The sequence below is a fragment of the Notamacropus eugenii genome, chromosome 6 (genome assembly GCF_028372415.1).
Source record: "Notamacropus eugenii isolate mMacEug1 chromosome 6, mMacEug1.pri_v2, whole genome shotgun sequence".
Lineage (NCBI taxonomy): Eukaryota > Metazoa > Chordata > Mammalia > Diprotodontia > Macropodidae > Notamacropus > Notamacropus eugenii.
Window position 1 is genome coordinate 7,335,702 of NC_092877.1, and position 7,584 is coordinate 7,343,285.

Consider the following 7,584-nt stretch of genomic DNA (forward strand, 5'->3'; position numbering starts at 1 on the left):
AGAACAACATGTTAAAGAAAAGCAAGAACTCTGACCTACGCAGTGACCAAGCCTGTACCCAGAGAACACAGGATGAAGAATGTTGCCCATCTCCTGACACAAGTGACGAACACAAGGTGTTTCCAGAAAGTGCGTACAGTGTTGAATATGGTCACTGAGGGGATCCATTGTGCTTGACCATTCTTATTTGATGTGAGGGTCCTTCCTTCCTTCCTTCCTTCCTTCCTGCCTCCCTCCCTGTCTCTCTCTCTCTCTCTCTCTCTCTCTCTCTCTCTCTCTCTCTCTCTCTCTCTCTCTCTCTACTTTTAATCAATTGGTTGTCAGTAGTAATGCCAAAATTAAGAAGGGGGCCTCTACAACATTTTTTAAAAATTCACATAGGAGAAAGAAATTCAAATGGAAGCTTAGACCAGCAGGAAAATTTTGAAAGTAACATGAAGAATGTTCAGAATAAATCCTCCCCCCCCCCCAAAAAAAGAAGAAAATGCCAGAAAAGAGCTTAGCTGAAGGAGCTGAGAGCATTTATCCTGGAAAAGGAAAAGCTTGGTGGGGAGCTCAGAGTTTTTTTAAGCATTGGAAGGGCAATACTGTGGAAAAAGAGTTAGACTTTTTCTGTTGGATCCCAGAGGTCAGAAGCAGGAGCAGTGGGGAAAATGACAACAAAGCACATTCAGGCTTGTTTTCAGTGAAAGCTTTCCTGCATTCAGAGCTCTACCAAAGTGCAACCACTTGCAGGGGAAGTGGTTTTGTGGGTGGCCTTCAAGGTCACACTGCCTGACTCCTTGGGGGGGGGGGTGTTGCCAAAGACACCTTGGTCAGGTTCAGGTTGGATCACCCGGGGTTCCCTCCAAATGGGAGATTCTGTCTTTGTGGGAGCCTGCTTTCTGATTCCCAGGCCCATCCCCACTCCCTCTTTCTCTTCCCTTTCCCCTCACTAGCTTCCAGGTCTTGTCTGAAAGCTGAGCTGTTGTGCTTGGGTTGGAGCTGCTGGAGCAGACTAGGTTTCTCCCTGGGTGGTCCCAGTCTGACCTGGCTGAGAGCAGCAGGAGAGATCTAGGGGCTGAAACTAGCAGCTTTCCCCCAAGCCCAGAGCAAGGAGGAAGAGAAAGAGGGGCCAGCAGCCCGCAGAGTAGAGGCTGAACAGCTCAGGGGACTGATGACTAAGGAGAGGTTGTTTATCCTGGCTCTGGGGATGCATGTGTAGGGGGGTAAACAGGAATGAGAGGAGGAGGACTTGATTGATGAAGCTCGAAAAACTTCCGGCTGCTCTAGCAATGGGAAAGTCATCCCAGTGAGAGAGGGCCAGAAGCTCCCCTGTTTCCTGTGTGTGTTGGGGGCGGGGGCCTGATGCAGTGGGAAGAACACTGACTTTGGAGTTCTAGGCTCTGGGTTCAAATGCTGCCTCACCTGCATGATCTTAGCGAAGTCCCTTAACCAGTCCAGGTCTTACAGCTCTGATTTGTAGAGGAGCTCTTTTCCAGTTCTAAATCTATGATCAGATGATAGGATTTGTATTTCTGGCCCTTCTGAGGCCACCTCAGCTAGAGTCCAAGAGTAGATAATCCCATAGCTCTTTCCTAGGGCCAGTGAGCCAGCTATGTTCTCCCAGAATTTCAGATCTTGAGCTGAGCTAGAAGAGGCCTGGAGAGATCCTCTAGTCCAGGGGTGGGGAACCTGCAGCCTCAAGGCCACAGATTCCCCACCCCTGTGTCTAGTCTAACCTCCTTGTTTCACAGATGAGGGCCCAGAGAGGTTAAGCAATTTGTGCCATCACACAGAAGTGGGATTGAACCCAGGAAGTCTTCTGACACAAATCCATTCCCTTTTTACATTTAGAACTGGAGGGTCCTTAGAGATCACTTAGGCCAGTCTTCTCATTTTTAAAGTACAGTAAAATGAGGCCCTGAGAGGGGTAGCGCTTGCCTGAGATCCAAATGTTAGGCATTCCCTCAGCTAGGATCTGGTGGAAGGAGCTCAGTGGCTCTTTCTGCCCAGGACTTGGAAAAGTCCCATATCCCGGGCATGACCCAGTTAACAGACCCTGGCATCTGGGAGAAATGCTATGCTCTACACTGTGGGCCCCACCACTTCTCCCCCCTCCTCTGGTTCTGCACAGTGTCTGGGCCTCTGCCACCTTTCTGCCACAGCTCCTTCAGCCTCTGGACCTGGCCACATTGCATGCAGACTGAAAGGAGCCTTCGAGGTTAGCTGGCACTGCCCCATGGTGCCAACAGCTGACGTAGTTCCAGACCTAGAGCCACTCACCAAGGTCCCTGGATCAGCTGGGAAGAAGAAATCTCCCAGGACTGTGGAGAGGAGAGGATGATTCTCAGCCTTGGTCCTTTGACTAGAGAAATCAACTGGGCTGCGATTTCTGGGGTCTTGGGATCCACAGAGCCATGGGCTAGAGTCGCTAGACAAAGCTGCATGTGGATGACATAAAGGCATGTGCACATATGGGAAGTTTAGAGAAGCCAGAAGAAGTCAATCAATCAGTCATCTACTAATAGCCAACCACACATTACAGAGAACGGAAAGTTGAAATCCAGAAAGGAAGCAACTTGTTGAAATCTTACAGCTAGTAAGAAGTAGAATTAGGGTTTAAACCCAGGTCATCTTACTCCAGACTCATCTGTAAAATAAAAGGTTAGACTCAATGACCACTAAGGTCCCTCCCAGCTTTAACTACTCAACTGCCTTCCAGAGATCTCGAATGGGATGTCCAGTAGACAAACTCAATATGTTCAAAACTAAATTTATTATCTTTCTCCTAAGCCTTCCCCCCACCTAACACCCCGATTACAGTCAAGACCAACACTGTCCTCCCAGTCCCTCGGGCTCACAACTTAGGGGTCAGCATCAATTCTTCACTGTCTTTTACCCCCCACATCCCATCTGTTGTCAAGGCCTATCGGATTTGGCATTGTTCTCACCCTGGCATGGACCTCATCACTTCCTGCCTGCCTCAGGTCTCTCCTCACTCCACTCCATTCTCCATTTAGCTGCCAGTGATTTTCCTAAAGCCCAACATGTTAGCCCTCTACTCTATAAATTCCACTGGGCCCCTTTGCCTCTGGGATCAAACAGAATAACCCAGTTAAGAAGTGATAAGGGCCTGAACTAAAATTGTTCTTACTGTTTGATCATTCAGTCATGTCCAACTCTTTATGACCCCGTAATGGGGTTTTCTCACCTGAGCCACTGGAATGATTTGCCATTTTCTTCTCCCATGTGAACTTATTTTATTAATGAGAAACTGAGCCAGATAGGGATTAAGTGGCTTGCACAGGATCACACAACTAGTAAGTGTTTGAGGCCAGATTTTTGACTCCAGGCTTAGTGTTCTGTCCACTGCAACACCTTGCTGCCCCTAAGGTGGTCATCAGTAAACAGAGAGAGGGGTATTGATGACTGAGATATTGTGGAACTGATAGGATAGAGGAGGTGCAGTGAAATATAAGAAGGAGAGTTAGAAATCAAGGCTAGCTTTGGGAACCTGGGTGACGTGGACAGATGATCATACTCTCAACAGAATCGATAGGATCAGAAGAGGGGAAAGATGATGAGTTCTCCTTGGGACATTCTGAGTTTGAGATAAGTTTGTGCTTCAGTCCAAAATGTCCAAGAGGCAATTAGTAACAAGGGACCAGAGCTTGGAAAAGAGCCTAAAACTAGAGACAGAGATCCGACTTTATCTGTGTGAAAAATGTTTTATAGTTGTGTTCTTATAGTTCCTGGGTTTGTCTTGGCAGAGAGACTCCCAAGTATTTTATGTTGTCGACAGTTCTTTAAAACGGAATTTCTTTTTCTGTCTCTTGCTGCTGGGCTTTGTTGGTCATATATAGAAATGCTGATGATTTATATGGATTTATTTTATATCCTGCAACTTTGCTAAAATTGTTAATAATTTTCAGTAGTTTTTTTAGTTGATTCTCTAGGATTTTCTAAGTACACCATCATGTCATCTGCAAAGAAGGATAGTTGTGTTTCCTCACTGCCTGTTCTAATCCCTTCCATTTCTTTTTCTTCTCTTATTCCTATAGCTAACATTTCTAGCACATGTTAAATAAAGAGGTGACAATGGGCATCCTTGCTTCACCCCCGATTGTATTGGGAAGGCTTTATCAGTGCTTTCTAAATTCTGACCCCTGGCCATCTCAGCCTAATTATAATTTCACTCCAGAGTTCCTACAAGGGAACCATGAATCTATATCCCTGTAGACCACCGTCTTTTTTATCTTTACTAATAAACAATACAGTCACTATGGTATGGGAGTCTGAGAAATCTTTTGGCATTCAAAAGTGGTCCCCTCACTCAAAAAGGGTAGGGATCCTTGAAGCAGGAGTACAGAAGGAATATAAGGCTGTCCTCACAGTAATGGCACTTCACAGTCTAGACAATAAGTGTTCTCCTCTCTCAAAAAACCCTTTGACTCCCTATTACCTTAAGGGTCAAATACAAACCCCTGGATTGGCTATTTAAAGTTCTTTACCACAAGTCTTCAGGATACTTTTTCAGCCTTTTCACACATTTCTTCTTTTCATGCACTATAAGATCTCATCAAACCGCCCTTGCTGGCCGCACCCTCCACTCCCATGCCTGGTATGTTCTCCCTCTTCTTGTCAGTCTCTCAGATTCTCTATTTTCCTTTAAGACTCAGCTCAAGCATCACCTCCTAGAAGAGGTCTTGTATTTTCCCCAACTGCTAATAATGCCTTCCCTCCCCCAATCACCTTGTATCTATTTTTATTTTCACTACACACATGCAATATACATCTATGTAACGTATATATGTATTCATATGTGTAATATATGTGTTCTCTTCTAAACTATGAACTCCTTAAGCAAGGAAACCCGCATTGATTAAGAGCCTCCTATGTTCCAGGTGGGTAAGGGCTTTACAAATATCATCTCATTTGATCCTCACAATAACCCTGAGAAGTAGGTGCTATTTTTAGCCCCATTTTATAATTAAGGAAACTGAGGCAGACAGGGATTAAGTGACTTGCCCAGGGTCACAGAGCTAGTAAATTTTGAGGTTGGATTTGAATTCAAGTCTTCCCTAGTCCAAGCCCAGCACTCCAGGCACTATGGTGCCACCTAGCTGACAAGAATTGTTTTTGATTTTCTCTTTGTATCCCTAGTGCCCAGCACTGTGCTTGGCACAAAGTGTTTATCGATGAACTATCTGACTGATGAATCCCCATCACTCTAGGGTCTTTGTTGTGGGCACAGAGCCCCTGAAGGTTTAGCCAAGCTGTACCAAGCTCTTTCTCTTCTCAGAGCTGGTGATGAAAGCCCTCAGAGCCCCAAGCTTTTAACACAGAAAAGTAGAAGTGCTAATGTATGGATCCCCTGGTGTATAATTAGCATTTTTTGTTAGCACATGTAAAATGCACTTAAGTCCTCCATCACTTTCTCCCCAGAGTCCTTCACCCTCTGCTGTGTTAGTTTTGTCTCATACCAGTCTAGAAAACTACAGCTGGAAGCTCTACCTCTGCCTTAAACCTTCCCTTTTGACCCCACCCTCTATGTCTAGTGTCTTGGATCCTGGTTCATCTCAGGTTTTCAATATTCTTAGCCAGGTGGTTCTGTGCCTCTATTTCCCCATCTGTTGGATGGACGGCTAGCAACTGCTTTCATTTCCTCTTGGGAACGCTGGGAAGATTGTGTGTCCTTTGAGGGGAGTGGAAAGGGAGAAGATATTCTCCATGGAGAACAAAGCAGAATCAGAACAACTTGTATGATGGCTACAATGATACAAATGAAAACATCTCTGAAAGATGTGAGATTATAGATCTAGAAGAAAACTCCAATCCTCTTGTTTTACAGATGAGAAAACTGAAGCTCATGGAGAATGACTCATCCAAGGTCAAACAGATTATGTCAAGAATGAGTTTGAATCTAAGACTTGTGACCTCCAAACTAGGACTCTTTCCATTGGACCATGCTAAGTCTCTTGTACCATGGCGCTGAACTCAGATTCTGGGTTGATACAGAAAGAATAGGACATGTGTGTGTATACGTTCACTAGCTATGCAACCTCTGTCTGCCTCAGTTTCCTCATTTGTAAAATGTGGATAATAATAGCCCCTACCTCCCAGGGTTGTTGAGACAATCAAATGAGATCATATCTGTCAAATTCTTAGCGTGTTGACTGGCACATAGTAGGTGCTAAGTAGATTTTAGCGATTTGTTATTTACTTCCATTTTATATTTGAAGAGACTAGGTCCAAGGAGGTGAAGGTCACATGGCTAGCAAATGTCAGTGGGGAGAATTAAGCCCAACTCTACCTGACTCTAGGTCAGTCCTGTGCCCACTGTGTCTCTGGGATAGAAGCTGATATGGGCACAGGAAGGACACAGGGATTCCAGTTCCCAGGTCCTTAAAGAGCATGTACCACATGACAGTCACAGGAAGCTCCAGTGGAGTGGGAACTGAGCTTAGCAGAGCTTCAAAGGTTGGAATGTTATCCAAATGAAGATTTGGGTCCTCACAGAACTATGAAAATGAGCTTAGGTAGAGGCTGGGAGAGCAGGGCCAGGGCCAGAAATAGGGACAGCTAAGGCAGTTGCCCCTGCTATAGGGCACCCTCCACTGGCCGCTAGCCAGGGAAAGTGGGATCTCCCTATGACTCAGGTCTCCAACAGGTGGCCTGGTGATGTCCCCCCTCCCTTTGCCAAGGCTGACATGTAGTCTCCCCTTATAAACTATTCCGTGAGAGAGCCAGGAATAAGCATGATCTCTCCTCTTCCCAGGACCCCTAGTAGAAGAGAAGTTAAAACCAATTCTTATCACAAAGAAAACAGTGAAAATATGCCTTCATCCTCTCAGAAGAGACATAGAGGACTAGGATAGAAGAATATTACCAAAATGGTCAGATGCAGTCATGTTTTTAGCTGAGTCTTACTCATTTTCTTTTTCACAAGGAAAGGCTCAATGAAAATATATATCTGGTTGGGTTTTTGTTTTGTTTTATTTGGTTTTTGTATGCTGTGGGGGTTAAGTGACTTGCTCAGGGTCACAGAGCTAGTAAGTGTCTGTGGTTGGATTTGAACTCATGTCTTCCTGACTCTATCCATTGAACCAACTAGCTGCCCCGAAATCATTTGTTGTTAAAAGAAGGATAAGTAAAAATTTTAAATGGGGGAAAATTTAAACCAACCAATAGACATTTATCAAGTGTGGCGTGGTTGGTGCTGGGAATACAAAAACAGGCAAAAGATAATCCTTGCCTTCTGGGAATTTATATTCTAATTGGGGAGAGAATAGGCAACCAAAGCGAGCTATACATGGATAAATAACAAACGATTAACCGAGGGAAGACTTCAGAGACGTTGGAAAAGGCTTCCTGTAGAAGGTAGGATTTTAGTTGGGACTTGAAAGAGCCAGGGAGGTCCACAGTCAGAGAACGAGTGAGAGCATTCCATGCGTGGGGGACAGCCAGAGAAAATAAAACTCTAGTACAATTCTTTAAAAATAAGTAAGCAAGAAGATATCTTTGAAGACTGGGAAAACATGACTGAGTGACTTTGGAGCATGGCTAAGAAAAAAAGAATTTAGGGCTGCGAGTGACCTTCAG